At 42.4% G+C, this 16016-nt stretch overlaps 1 protein-coding gene across 4 annotated transcripts in view; it reads right to left on the reverse strand.

Annotated features, from left to right (window-relative positions):
• TSHZ2 (teashirt zinc finger homeobox 2) overlaps positions 1-16016 on the reverse strand; it is a 213872-nt gene that overhangs the window by 177127 nt on the left and 20729 nt on the right. The gene's annotated exons all lie outside the window — the stretch shown is intronic.

A 16016-nucleotide genomic window follows, 5' to 3' on the forward strand; every position in this document is an offset into this window, starting at 1 on the left:
CAACTCAAAGGCCCTCAAGTCCTATCAAGTGAAAACTGCTTTCCTCTATTTTTCAAACGAAACTTTTCATCTGCAAGTGAGCAGAGGACTTTGAAATCAAACAAATTAAAAAACCCAAACTTTAAAATAGTAATAAAGCTTGGAAATGAACTGATTATTTTATTTTCTGGCTTGCACATCAAATTTTTAAAAAAAGAAAAGGTCAGTGAATCCCTCAGACCTTCCTGGCATCACTATATGCTACAAGGAAAGCCTTTTATTCTTCTTCAGGAATAAATTTACTTTACAGAGCAGCACAATGATAGAGTGCAGAGCTCCAAACATAAATGGAATACTCTGGGCAGAGCTTCCACCACTCGGAGTAAATTCAAGAAAAATATTGACCGCCCTGTGTGTTTTCTTTGCTCTGCAGTCTGTAATATTTCTAGGAGGATGCACAACAAAGCACTTGCCTCCTCCTGCACTGTTGTCAGAAGAATTTGCTGAATGCATCTGAGAGTTGACGTGGCCTGTGAATCTCCCTGCCTTGTTTGCAGAGATGCAAACTTGCAGTGCCCCAGCTCTGTGTCCTCTGCTTATTCTCTGCAGTGCCTCTGTCACCCGTGGCATTTTGCATTTGCTGTTTTCCTAGGTATATTTAAAATAACATGCCAAATGAGATAAACACGCTGCTCAATGAATGCCCTGCAAGTTTGGGATATTTAACAGTTTTAACCCCACTAACCAGTTTAATGTTTAATTATATAAAGCTGTGTGTGGTCCCCAACTGGTTTGAACCTTCAACACCAGTCAAACCAAGTTAAATGCAGCAAAGCAGAAAATACAGTTGTGAACAGGCAATCTGCTGGCTAAATTGTTCAAGATGTCTTGCAATTTGTTAACCTTGAACACTTTTATTTGGAGCAACATTTTCATGGTCCCCTTATCTTGGCCTTCCCAGCTTTTGCAGCCCTGCAGGTTCAGTTCTCGAACTGAATTGAGAGCACATATTAAATACAAAAATGTCTGTTTTCTTTCCCCAAAATTAAGTTCTTAAAACAAATAAATAACTTAAATTCCATCCCCAATTAATTCCACTCACATTCTCCTGCAAATCATGGGCATAAAGATTCTGGCCAGGTTTTGAAATCTGGCCCTTCGTTTCCCAGCCAAATGTGAATATTTGAGAGATAATTTTAATGTTTCTGTTCTTGTCATGTCCTGTCCTGCCTCTCCAAGCAAGCCAACAAGTTCCATTAGGAAACAGATTCTGCTTGTAGTGGCCAGCTCTATTTTCAGACCAAGCAGCCACGGCTTTCAGCCCTGCAGCCTCAAGCTCTCTGCCTTCTGATGGAGGACAACAAAGGAGTTGGCTTAATCTGCACATTAGAGTGCAAACTGGTGGCCTTTGGACCACATGAGAAGATGGACACTAAAAGAAAATGGCTCAAGAATAAATGATTTGCCTTGTCTTCATTTCAGAACTCAGATATAAAAAGGCATTGAGGCAGAGCAACGCTGGGAAAAATTAATATTTTCCCAGACTTAACCATTTCCCTTTTCAAAAAGATTTATAACACACATGAATCTCAGATGTCACATCTTACTGTGCATAATTATACTGATGTCTAGACTAAACATTATATATATACCCACACATACATATAATTATATAACCTTATGACCATGTATTACTGCTTTTCTATAATACCTATTCCATGGCGGGGTTTATATCTTCATGATTCATAAAACCTATATTCCATGGGAAATGATTTTATCCAACATGCAAGTCAGCACTAGACCTGACACCAAAGTCTTAATGAGGTCTTAACTCACCTATGGAATAATCAGCAATGGGATAAACATCATATCCTGCATTCTCTAATCACTTCATACATCTTTCTTATCTATGTGAAGATACAAACGAAAGGTAAGTACCTAAGTTTATTTGCCTGGTCATCCCACCCATTAAGATGAAGGAATACATTCTGTAATCATCAGAGAAGTTAATTACAAAAGTTAATACTTCTACCTATTGCAGAAAGTTTCGTAGGCAGGGTAAGGCGTTTTTAGAGTGCCTTGTTGGGGAAAGATAAAACAAAACTCAGGCACTGCTACTGCTGTTGCTGGGTTTGTAATGAGGAGGTTTGCTCACCTTGGCAACCTCACACATGGGGTTCTTCTCTCCAGATCTCATTAGCGTGAGGAGCACATTACCAGACAAGCTGGATGGATTCTTGACCTACTTAATTTCAATTGTGAAAACTTGTTCAGTTTTTCTGTCTGATTTTTTCAGGCGTACTTGCAAGTGACCTTACAATGTACTATATATTTCAGGCAAATATTTGTATGCAGGAGCAGTAAAGTTGAGGTGTAGTCTTGGAGTCTACTGGGAATAGAGACAACATCACACAAAAGATGAAATAGCAGGGCCTGCAACACTTAGACATCTGTACTTGAAGTTTTTGTTTGAGAAAAAATTTCCATAGTAATGTGCAAATGGATTCCTCACATGTTTTGACAGCACATCCACATTTACCCAGCCCTGCTTCCCCCGACAGATTAGCCAGGCCAATAGCTGCACAGTACCCACTGCCTTCTCCAAGGTGGAAGGCTCCTTTATGGCTTTTTATTTCTGGATCCTTGCTCTTTACACTTAGCAGAATCCCAGGAAGGCAGCTGAATTCCTACCAGAACAGCCTCGGGATGATTTAGGAGTGGATTTCATGGGTCCCATAGACCGGGGAAGCCAGCTGTGGTTTGGACAATGCCAGGGTTGGCATCTAGGGATGGAGCACAAGCAGAAAAGGCATGCCTAGGAAGAGGGGAGGGAAGGGGGAAAGGCCTTCCTTGGTGGAGTATGGAGGATCTCCTGAAGGAAACCCACAGCAAATGTACTGGATCATGAAGAAATATAATGCAGTGTGACAGGCAGTATATTTAACAAAAAGCCCGTGTGAGTGAATGGGGTGTGAGGAGAAGTGACAGACTAACAGGCTCTGGCTGCAGCCAGCCACTCCAGGGGCGAGCAGGGAGCTGTCCCCGAGCAGCTCTGCCTGTGGCCTCAGCAGGGACCTCAGCCCCTGGCCTGCAGGGCTCCCCTCCAGCTGGGTTTGGGAGAGCTGGGGGCTAATCCACGGCAGCACTGCAGCCGTCACACTGACAGCCTGCTTCACTTGTTAAATAATAATCAGCTCTCCAAATCAGCTCAGAAATTATAAAATAAAGTTATAAAAATAGCATGCAGACCATATGTTAGTTTTCATTTCAAAGTTTATCCTTGCTCTAAAGAAGGTTAAATCATATTCATTTCTCTGAAAACAGTCAAGATATAGGAATTTAAAATACCATGAAAGTGTTATCTATAGAGTGCACTCTGGAGTACCAAGAAAGAAATCACATATGCATGGGATTACAGAATACATTTCAAGTCAACAGAGAAGCACATCATACAGTAACTAAGAAACAAACATGTTTTTCTGACTCAGAAAATTGAGTTTAATTTAGTCTTCAGAAATCTGTATCTGTCTGGCCTGCTAGCAGTCACGGATAGATGTGACATGAGGGAGCCACTCCGAGTGTCTGGTCCCTGGGACCCAAACCTGGCTTTGGGGCTCAGGATGTGTGAGGAGAGGCTCTGCAGCCTCTCACACCCTGCGAGGGAGAGAGAGAGGGGGGAAAAAGACAAAGTTTTGCATCTCAGAAACCCTGCAGAAGTTGGAAAGCCTGTGAATTCCTGCTCAGTGTGAAGCAGTTCAGAGCTGTGAGAGCAGACAATGCCTCTCCTCTGGCATGGCAAGGTAGACACAGCAGGTAGAGATCCACAGAGGAACAATAGGATGTGGATAAGGACTTTTCTGTGATTTAAAAAGTTAAAGCCAAGCAAGTACAGAAGACTGGTGTTAACGCTTCAAACACTCCCTCAACACATAACCAACTGTCACATATTTGCCACAGAGACATTTGTGATCCCAGCTGGGGTGGGGCCACAGGACAAATTCTTAATCAAACTGGCAACCAAGTCATATTGTGTGGTCAAACTAGATATCCCTGGGAATATTTTGTGTGTAGAAGGTATCAGTGCCACCATATCAAAACGCTTGGGTCAAATGCACCCCAAGGAGACCCTGACCTGCTCTGTGGCCTCAAGGTCATTTTGTTATCTTTGTACTGTAGGAGACACTTTGAGATCCGATCAGAAGCAGTTCAGACAAAATGCAGCAAGAATGGTGTATGAGGCACTGGTGACACCTGATTTTCTTGGGGCAAGACAGAGTTCCCTGAATGCAGCACCCTTCAGCTGGGCACTGTCTCTGCAGGGTTCAAGCACAGAGCTCCTTGTCCATGCAGTTCCCATGCTTGCCACATATTTTACCATCATGTTTCTTGCACGTGCAGCCAGCCCTGACAGATACAATCTCCAGACCTCCAATGGCTGCATATATTGTGCGTATTTTGGAAGGTATGGCAGGAATCTGAAGGCACTGCAGCATCTGTTAGTTACATATGCAAAAAGGAAACCAAAGAATTACCATATGGGGGTTTCAAGGACTTGAGCTCAACTTTTGTCCTTCAATGCCTGAATGCAGCTCTCCATGACACCTTCAGCTTATTTAAGTCAGAAAGGTTTTTAAATTGTTTTCCTTTTTGGTTTAAAAAAGAAAAACATACTCATATGAAGGTGCAAACAGAAAAATTATGTTTGTTTGATCATAGATTTGAGTCCCTACGTTGCAATTGTATGAGATGTTTGAGGTTAGTCAGGGAGGAAAGCTCTGCTGTAAACCCAAATCTTTAGGTTGTATTCTGGGCAGATTTAGGTCACCAAAGATTCCTGCCTACATTTCTGAGTAGGAGAAGTGAATTAGTGGATAAAAACCCAGTAATCCTTGAATCCTTCATTTCTGAGCACGCACCAGAAGATTATTGAACAGGATCTGTCGATCCCAAATTCCTGGATAACCACTGACTCCTCCTTTAGAACACTGCAGCTGAGAACTGAAAAATAGGATCTGTGGATATATGTTCATAAAATATTTGCATTATGGTTCCCTTCAAGTCATAAGTGTATGGAATATAAATGCCAAAGCAGCCTAGCAAGGAATTTGACAATATACAACAGGAGCTGCTAAGAACAAATATTTGGCCAACTACTATGGGACAAATGTGCAAATACATGGGATTTGAGATTGTCCGTGCAAAACATGCACATCCCAAATGTGCCTGGGGAAAAGGGATAACTGTCCCCAGGTATTTCTGCTTGGCCATTTGCCCATGGAATTCCCCTGGTCCCGGTGTGCACAACCCTGGTAGCTGCACATAAATCAGCTGTGAAACTGGGCCGGGGCTGGGTGTGAAATCAGGACCATTTTTCAGTGGAGCCAATTCTCCTTCTTTTATCGCTGGTCTCAGGATAGTTAGTACTTGTCTTTAAAGCTTGTTTCTTCCAGTCCTGTAGCTTTGTGAGCCTCTCATATTTCATTTAAAACAAAAACAACCAAAAGAAAACATGCAGCTTTTATGGTCACAGGGAAAAGCCTGAAATCAAGAACATACCAGCTCTAAAAGTAGAAAGCAAACTGTAAGAATCCGATATGTGTTATTAAAAAAAATATTAAGTGCCTAAGCCACTCATGATTTTTAAGACTGTACTTAAGATTTCTCAGCATATGGCACTGGGAAAGCTGCTATTTTCAAATGCATAATGTTTTATGAACATGTAAGCAGACAAAGCACTGTAGATACATCAAAACACAGGCGAGGAAGGGACCTTCTGCTACAGCAAATTTCTTTCTCCTTTCATCACATGTCCAGCCCTGTAGTAGACTCGGGACACACAGTTGTACCTCTTTCTCTTCTCAGCTGTGTGTCCTTCTCCTCTCTGCTTTCCCTGCCTCCCTGTACATGCACTCCACAATGCAGACACCTCTGAGCTCTCCAGAGCAAACTTCAGACCCTCAACCCAGCACCACTGGGAAGTCCCAGAGCATTCTCAGCTCCTCAGGCCCCTGAAAGCCCAGAAACACCAGGAGAAACACACCAAGGTGATCATGCAGACAGGCAGATTTTTTGGTAATGCACAGAAAACAAATAGCTATTTTCTGGAAGGAAATGTCATAAGTAACAAATATATTAACATTGAAAGCTCTTCCCCACCTCCCTGTCTCATTTTGGTTTTCTTTTTGTTGAAGGGTGGCGTGAGTGAGTGTTGATCAGGTTACCTGGTAAGCAGGTGTCAAACTTCCCAAAAACTAATACATAGAAAAGTTTAAATTAAAATGGAGCCACAAAAGCCCCTTGACTCTGGGCCAAGTAAAGTCCAGGGGATTTTTGTGCTAGAATGTGATTTCCTTCTCTTATCATAAATAAGGTGTTAAAGCACTGCTAAACACATCACTTAATGCATGAAGGGACACATCACTGAGAGCAACCCCCTTGATTTCCTTTATTTTTTACAGCTTTTGGGCCAGTATTTCTGCAGGCTCCAGGACCAGCCAGGACAGCCACCGAAGTTCCCAAACTGAAAACACAAACAGCTGCTGATTCTGTAAGAAGGAGGAGGAGAACTCAAGGCCCAGTTTGCTACCAGCTGGCATCGTGCCCATCAGCGCAGTGTCAGACTGGAGAGGCAAAGAAAGGATGCTGAGCTGGCCCCACAAAGCCCTGCTGACGCAATCCAGCCCCAGCTCTGCCGTCAGCCATGGTGCTGCTCCTCCAGACAATCTAGTGCAGCCTATTTCAGCTGTTTCTTCTCATTAAATGCCCAAATCGAAAAGAGCCAGTGGAAATAGCACACTAGCAAACTTCAGGAAAACAGGCTGACCGCAGGAACATCAGTTGTGGATACACAGAGAACAATTTGTTACTACCAGGCAAAGGTGAACCCAGGTTAATATTACATATTTATGTGCACCAAGAAGAAGGCAGTTTGAAAAAGGGAATTAAATGTTCTGAAATGTTGATAGAGAAAAGTCCAATCTCCAGGTTTCATTACAATTGTTTGGTATTCATACAAATGCTCAGACTCTGTGTCATTCCTTATCAAATGACTCTTCCATTGTAAATCATCTAAATTGTTACAAATTCAAGTTAAGAATCAAAAGTGTTCCTTAAAAATCCACTCCTTTGATGTAATGTGAATTACTACTCAGAGGAAAAAAAAAAAAAAAAAAAGAAAGAGAAGCAGACCTAGATCTGTTTGCTGCCTAATTTAGTGCCAGTAATAGTTCAGCTCTAATCCCTGGAAATAGAATACAAAAGTACGTACACACACATATGCAGTGTATCTATAGATGTATTTGAGACTTTTCTTGCATCCAATCTGGTGATTCAGTACATCCTGCTAATAAACACAGCTCCATGACCATGACTCATCTCAGCTGGATCTTGTGTGTGTCAGGCAGCGAGTGAAGGAGGGAGGTGAAGGGGCTCAGTGATGGGAACGTGATGCTGCGGACAGGGCACGGAGCAGGAGCAGGAATGGAATCAGCTCTCCAGCCAGGAAAATGCCTTTTTCCTGTGCTGGTGGCTCCTGCATTCAACAAATACACACAAACGTGTGTGTGTATGTGTGTGTGTGTGTGTGTGTGTGTGTGTATCCAGGTGACAAGGCCAGTTTTCTCTGCACAAGAAAGTCCCCTCACAAAGCCTCGTGTGTTCTGCCTCCCCAGGAAGGAGTGGAACAGGAATGGGTGCCCAAACTTTGCTCCTTCTCATCACGACAAGACACATTCAACCACAAGCAGAGGTGCAGAGTGGGTGTCTCTGCCAGAGACAGAATCTTTTATCAGGACAGCCCTGCAGGCCTCTGTCCTCAGCCCTGCTCTCTGCTCCAGCCACTGCCAACTCAATTCTGGAGTGCACACCAAAACTTTACATGACCCAAAGCCCCAAAACACACATCAGGTATTCACGTTGAGGGAATGACTTCTAGGAAGTTTCCAGGCAGAAAAAGACAACAAACTGCCATTGCATTTAAGAAAATCTTTGTATTTAAGAGAACCTTGCACAATCAAGGAGAGTGGCACTGGAACCTTCCCAGACCACAGCTGTTTTACCACAGCATGACAGAACATGGCAGCAGTTATTTCTGTGCCTTTTCAATGCCAAGCCACTGTGAAAGCTGAAGCTTTTAGTTTCCACTTTGGAACCATGTTAATGCCCAAAAGTGCAAGCATCAAGTTAGTCTGAAATTTCTATGCCTAAAACCTGTTAAAAATGGATAAGGACCAAATACCTTGGTTGGGGAAATCTGTCAAATCTTGTGTTTGAGTTTTCAGTGCATTTACTGCTGCTAGGTTATCTGAGACACTTTAAATCTCATGACTGGTAATGACTTTGCCATAAAAATTCCAGCCTTAAGCCCAGCCCAGTCCAGGGCATTTTAACATCTCCCACTGCCATGGCAGAGCCCATCTTTTATGGAGACATAATTAGAAAATCCTGGCATTCTCTCATTCAGTTAGCATTTGTTCTAAATGTACTTTAACAATAAGGCCCATTTTCCTCTAGAACAAGACCCAGGCTTGAGGAATGTTCCTCCTCCTACCCTGACCACGAAAGCATTTGAAAGCTCCCAAGTAAATTGCTGGACATGAGACCCCTGATTGCTGTGCCTACACGACTCAGGATTGATGGCTCTAAAGAAATTACTGAGTTTTCTTTTCCATTTCTGGCATTAGTCAAGGCTTCATGTCCAAAGATTATTCCACCAGACATGTTCTGCGGATGTGATGGGATTAGCCAAATTTCAAAGCTTATTTTTGACCTCCAGCAGAAAATTGAGCACATACGCTATTGAAGCCAACTGGGACTATAGAACATCAAGTTGATTCATCAAATTAGCTCAAACTGCATGACTGGCTATGGAAGTTGTCAGCTATAAACCTGTCAAAAAGCCATCAGCTTTAATGTTAAATAGAGACACAAAGTAATGTTGTTCAGAATTTGACATTTGTTGGACTTACGCCTGCTAAAGGATGCTATCTGCTTTGTTTCCTCTTAGAAAAATGTGTAGTCTGAAACACAGCCTTGAGAGATTGCTGGAGACAAAAGGTAGAAAGCCTGGCTGGTAGAAATCCCAGCTTTAACAAAGCAGATATGTCTGTGCTGCCTCAATCCAATAATGTTAACTAACACCAAAATATCTGCAGTACACAAAGACTCCAAAATCTTTCCAGCAGTTACAATATACAAATTTACCATATTTTACTCTGGTTTTTATTAAAAAAATACGGAACGAACAGCACAAAACAAATGCATAATTTTGCTTTATTTTCCAAACAAAAGATCAATGAGTTTGGTATAGAATGTGTTGGAATAGTTCTGAGTCAATTCCAAATGCCTGCAGATAGCACACCCACGATGAGAGACTGGAGCACTGACTGCACCACCAGGCTGTTCCCTGATTATCACACACCAGAGCATGGGGTAACCACATGGAAGCACAGCTCACACAAAAACTGGGAGGTCAGAACAATGTGAAAGGTCTGCAACCCCATCCCTCCTTAAAATCCAAAGCATGCTGAGCTCACGTGCTCCCACCCCGCTCTCAATCTGTTCTCCCGTGCCTGGGAGGATTACAGAGGTAGGCTGGGACATCACAGCTTTAACTCCACGTTTGTTCAGCTGGCAGCAGCAAAGCCCAGACTTGGAACATGGAAACATTTGGTGCTTCCTGGTTTCTTGGCTTTTTTCTTTAGATGATACTTGCAGTCCTCTTACAGTTTATGGATGATCCATCAGACAGCACAATACAGTCTCTAACATATTAATGTATATTTCTATGAGCCTTCAGCCCACTGAATATTGACTGAAGGATTGGAAACAAGGAGCTCCTGCACACTCATTGTGATCTCAAATGTCAACCAGAGTGGGACCTCTACAGGGTTTAACCCAAAGATTATAAAGTCTTTAGTGCTAAGATTTTTTATTTGCCTCTCTCCAAAAATCTTACTGAACTTTGGGCAGAACAAAACAGGAATGAAAAAAGAGTGGTGAGGGACTTTTGAGACGGGAACTGCAGAGAAAAAGCATCAGCCAAAAGCTCAGTGTAAAGGAAGGAACAAGAGGAAATGCAGTTTCAGATGACCAGATACCAAGTGCCTCTGCTGTTATCTTGTGAGTCTTCTTGCATGAGGGACAAGCAGTGGCTGTACCATCCCAGAAGACATCAGAAAACAGTTTCTGCTTTGTAGAACATATCCTACTTTACCTCCAGTGCAGATGTTATATTAGGGGTTTTTTTTTCCTTTTTAATTTTCATTTCAAAACCCAGAGAAATTCATCAGTTATTAGAGGAATAGGTCCTGGGCCCTGGTCAGGTTGAAGGCGTGGTGTCTCTGAGATTTCCAACCCAAAATGAACCATTGTGTAACAACAGCAGTGCTTCCTAAGCCTGTGTGAGGTGGTGTTTGCCCCTAAATGCTCCAGCAGCACAGGGCAGCCCCAGGGCTGGCACTGGAATCAGCGTCTCCTGCAGCAGGAGCTGCGATCCCGAGCCCTTCCCCCAGGTATTGCAGAGAGCCTCAAATCCCCAGGCTCTCCCTCAGACACACTGTTGAGAACAGACCTGGGAAGGCAGAGAGTAACTTTCCCCATTTCTGCAGCTTCAATATATCTTTAAACCAAATCTGCTTTCTTGCATGCCAATTTTTAGCCTGGAGCCAGGTATTAGAGCTGAGTGATAAATCCCTGAAAGGGTGATCACAATAGAAACTCTGACAGACACTTAACACTACTGGTACCAACTCAGGGAGCTCAGGATATATTTTTCCCCTTATTAGGTGTTGGCTGTACATTTGTGCAGACTCCATAAGCACAGAATGTATGTAGGACACACTGCAAAACTGCAAATCTGTGACTTATTTGTGACCTTTGGGGAAGTGACTTTTATCTTTGTACTTTATTTTAAAGGTATCATAACCAGTAAACACAGCTTTCACAATTGCACATTGTTTTTAAATTGAACAAAAAACTGGCATTTGAGCAGTGATGACTTGATAACCAGAACGTTCCCCCTCCCAAACCATAGACTGAGGTATAATACAGCAAGTGGGACTTGAACTGTGATGGGTTTCAGTATTAGCCTTTGTAAGATTTGTCACTGTCACATCTTGCTAACACTCAGAGCATCTCATTTTCCAAATATAATGTATCACTGTTTAGTGGCTAAAAATGCAAATTACAAAAAATCTAATCATGTTCAAGAAACTGAAAAAACCCCTCTATGATCCCCGAAGCCCTCAGAGCACACATGCCTTGATGTAGGGCTTTCTCAACTAAGCACAACAACAGTGCACAGCAAACCTGTGGGACAGCAGCATCAATAGCCAGAGCACACACTCCCTGCTCTGCACAAATCCCACAGATTTCCAAAAGCATCTTTGACTTGGATTCAAGTGATAAAACACATGAACTTATCCAAAGGAGTAAGAAAAATACCTTCTTAGAGCTGATTTCAGATGCTCAAGGTTTAGCTTCTATTTTTCTTGTCTCTTTTTTTCCCCCCACTAATAAGACTTCTGGTATCAAAGGAACAAAAGAAAATATTCAGAATTTAAAACTATCTTGTTAAACTTCAAGCTATAATATCCTGTAAAAGCACCATGTAGGAACCCTTACATCTATAAAAGGCAGATTCTTTGCTAAGGGCATTCTTGGAGCACCTCCCCTCTTTAAATCTAAGCTACAGAGGGTTCATTTGTTTAGTACCCAGCTGAGCAAATCCAATGGCTAATTGACACCACAAGAAGTTTTCCATGTCCTCTGATCTGCTCCACACATGTTCCTGCTCCTTCCTCTGCTTGGTGCTGGTGCTCACCTGACAAGATGGTAAACCAGACAGTTAAACTGAATTTACCTTTTGTACTAACTCCAAACTGTCTGGGTGCTGGGAGCACAGGGTGGGTGTTGTGGCCAAGGAGGAAGAGGAGAGGACACACGCACTGGAGTGCTCCCATTGGCAGCAGGTTTGCTGTAACCAGGTGTATTGTCACCCCATTGCCCTAAACACCTCCCTCAAGGTAGAGGGAGAAAATAAACCCTGGGTTTCTTTTTCCAGGAGAGTGCCAGTTACACCTTGCCACAAGAAGTGAGAGAGACTGACGTGTAAGTGGGTTAGAACACCCTGAGTGTGGGGCAGCAGCAGGGCCTGCTGCAGGGCTCAGGTGCTGTGTGAACAACTGGAAGAGGCTGCTCTGGTAAGAGTTTGGAAGGGCCTGGGGAAAAAATCTATTGCAGAAACACCAAATTCCTATTAATGAGGCAAGTGGGAAACAGTCTCATTATGTTAAAACCCCTCTTCTGCTGCTCTATTCAGGGCTGTGAGTGCACTGTCAGAGCAATGCAGGTTTACCCTAAGGTACATCAGCAACAAACCTGCCAATCCATACCCAGCATCTTGATTACCACGGAACAACTGAGTCTATTAATTACTGTATCAGTGAATTCCAACCAAAACCCACTTCAAACCATTGGAATCACTGGTGGATAATTGGTTTGCTATTAAAACATCTCCAGTCCACTGCAAATCTTACCTGTTCTAAGGAAACTGCTTAGTAGGTGTGTTAATGGAAGTTATTGCTGTTATAAATTATCGCCAGACATTGACAAAAGAAGTAATACAAGGTATATTTTTTAAAAGCTCTGGCCAATGCATGGCTGAATGATTGAGTTGGAAAATGAACCATTCCTTGGGGTTAGCAAATGATTTTTCATCAGCTAGCAGGCTATTAAGCACACCTAGATAATAAACGGATGATTTTAGCAGTAATTCTACTTGCTTCTCATATTTTCCATTTTAAATTCCATGTTACTTTTAAAGGATTCACACATTACCTTGATTTACACCATGGAGAAGAGAGACAATGATGTCCTTTAATGTCGGAGACAGTGCATTATTATTTATCATTAAATCCCCCTTTTTTTTTTTCCCCTCCCCACCTTGTGAAAGGTTTGACAAATGCCAGGCTGGCTCCAAGGCAGGGCTCTGATTCCCCACACAGGGCACACCCTGGCAGAGAGGAGCAGTCTCCAAGGGTGTGGGTTTGCAGCTTTCTGCCTGTTTAATGCAGGATCCTGTGATGGTCATCCTTGCAAATCCCCCTGTCTTCCACAGCAGCTCACAGCTCAATCATGTGAACTTCAGATACCGGTAGGAACTAGGGAACAAAATCTTTACACTAATGAGATTATTTGCATGAAATGTTATTTCAATAAGACAGCCTAGGGAAGGAGGCCGTTCACACTTGATTTTCCACATTTGTTATTAGATTTCTTGCCCAAAAGAACAATTTGGGGGAACAACTCCAAGATGCAGTATTGGAACTGATGGTCAGTTTCAATGGAAAATAAACGGATTTTTAACGTGAAGGCAACTGGGGTGACAGAGGCATTAAAAATGGGTTGACTGGCAGCTTGTTTCATTCTCATGTTCCAGTGGAGCTCTACCATTCAAACCACTGCCAAACAGGCAATTTTCTGGTGGAAAAGAGATGCATGGGCTCAGATTCTCCCTGAAAATGCCAACTACAATAGCAAAGATGCCTGTGCCTGCCTGTTTATGTGCATTCTTCTCTTTTAGGGCATTCAGAGCCTACTACTCACCACACAATTTCCTTTGTAGCAGCATTCAGAGAATACTGAAATGTTATTTAAAGCAAATTTGTTCAATTGGGTTCATGTGAGTTCAGCCTTAGGGGCAAAAGCAGTACTTTCATACAGGAAGGCAAACTTTTACAAGAAAACAAAAAGCACAAATATTCACTGAGTCTGGAGTTTCATTACGAAGTGTGAAGTCAATTTATGGTTGAGAGTTTTGTATCAAAAGCAGATGAAATCTGGAAATTTCAAAAGAGTTTGGCCTTGCAGTTTTGGAATGATTCAAACTTCAAATTCAAAATGAAACTGGGAGATGTGAACTTCAGTGGCTGATGCTGCAGAAAAATGTTGTGATCTACATATGTATCTACGGCAATTTATTTTCACAAGATTTCACACTTTGCTGATAATTACAGACCCCTCTTGCATAGGCAATAATTTTCCATTTGAACTTCTACAGTACAGCCTGTTCCTCTCCTCCTTCAGAGCAGCACTGAACACAAATGCACCGATTTATCACACTTTTTTCCACATTAGACCTTTAGAAATTCAGCTGATGGACCACTAGAGAACAAATAACTCCCATACTCTTTCATATTTTCCAAAGTTTTGAAGCTTAAATTCTAAAATTTCTTTCCAACAAAAGACTTTTCTTGCATTTCTTTGCGAAATACTCTGTAGGATTTCAATACGAAACCCCATTTTCCAAAGGAATAGCAAAATTCATAGTTACAGGGAAAAAAAAGCAAAGAGCACAGGAGATCTCAGGGTGCTTTTCGAACAAAGAATCCTTCACACCAATCTCCTCCAGTGCAAATTTCCCCTCCTTAGCTTCTGGGCCAGCTCTTTGCCTGCTTAGTGTCGCCCTGACCTGGGCTTGCTCATTTATTCAGGGGCTGAATATCGCTAATCTGTAAAATAAATCTTTAGCAAAGCTGCCCGAGTATTGTTTTAGAAATACGTAAGTAAAGGGTCACCAGAAAGACACTTGGCCACTGCTGTGTCCAGCGGCTGAGTGACAGACAAGCTCGGAGCCATCGCAGCGCTCTGAGCGAATTTGCAGGACAATTACACGCTCTGGAATTCCCAAGTGTACTGAAGAATTATTGAACAAAGCTAAAACATGTGAATAAAAAGGCATTAAGCTAAAAAACATCTGCTCTCCATAAAATGAACTTTTCTTCAGATGAGGAAGGAAAAGAATTCAGTGTAAATAAGCATGAGGCATATTTTCAAGGTGTTGCGAATGGGACTTATTTAAATGTAAAGTGCTGTGGCTAAAACACACATGGCTGAAATACATCCCCCATTAAATTCCCTCATTTTCCCACAGCACTCTGGAAATTTACAGAGAGATACACTCTGACACAGTCAGATAAGGTATCACATATGTTTACCTAAACAGTAAGCTGTGCCAAAGACTAAAAGTATAGGACTGACTTCTGTATTTAGGTACGACATTTGGTGCACGATCAAACAGCAAATTCTGAGCCCACCTGAAACTGGTTTCATGGTTTGTAAGTGAAACCAGAATAAATTATGTTCACACCTTTCAGCAGAGCAGGCCTAAATATGTTTCTTGCTAAAAAATTGCTAGTCCTGGTTGCAATGGAGAGAAGGGAAAGGAGAATGTCAATCTCCAAATTCTGTGAATCGAGAGTGGCAGCGCTGAACGCCGAGGGCGGCTGGACCCCGGATCCAGGAACAGCAAGTTGTCTGTGACACGTGCAATGTGTGGACTCCTGTCTACACTGCTGCCACCTGGACTGATAGCTGAATGGGAAATTAAGCTAGGAAATGTATTACTGAATATTAAACTGACTATTAACCATGAATAAATTCACGGTGTTACATGTCTGTATTAAGGAATTTTAGAAAATGAACTTGCTTTGTAAGTCTGAAGAGCTCCTCGGCGAGCTCAGGCCTCGGTCCCCTGACCAGGTCTGGGGCTTTACTCCCCCAGCCTGAGCTGGTCAGACCAGGTCAGATGGGGCAACTGAAATTCTATTGCATTTGCTGATAACTGATGGATATTTTACACTGATGACTTGCTTTTACACTGGGTTTTCAGAAGCTGTTTGAGGACAAACCACACTTGCTTTGACATAATCTTGCAGTGGCGTGGAGGACAATGCTGATCAGTACAAATCCTGCCCAGGCAAAGCAGACTCACTAATATTTTCTGAAATGTGTCAGCTGGCAGAGGCAGTTCACACGGGATCTGTGCCGTGGTTAGTGCAGATCCACCGTTGGTTTATTCATGGAGGATCCCCAATTAGATCAGTTAGAACACTGAATATGACCTCAGTCTTTCTTGGCAGAAGGCACCAACAAACATGAGCTTGGGGACTAAGTGAAATTTAAAATCAATGAATAAACGCTGACTAGTCTGGCTTCTGAGTCGACTTTGCCCACAATTGTAACATTTCCTCCACAAG

Source organism: Molothrus ater, chromosome 17 (assembly GCF_012460135.2).
Source record: "Molothrus ater isolate BHLD 08-10-18 breed brown headed cowbird chromosome 17, BPBGC_Mater_1.1, whole genome shotgun sequence".
NCBI classification, from domain to species: domain Eukaryota; kingdom Metazoa; phylum Chordata; class Aves; order Passeriformes; family Icteridae; genus Molothrus; species Molothrus ater.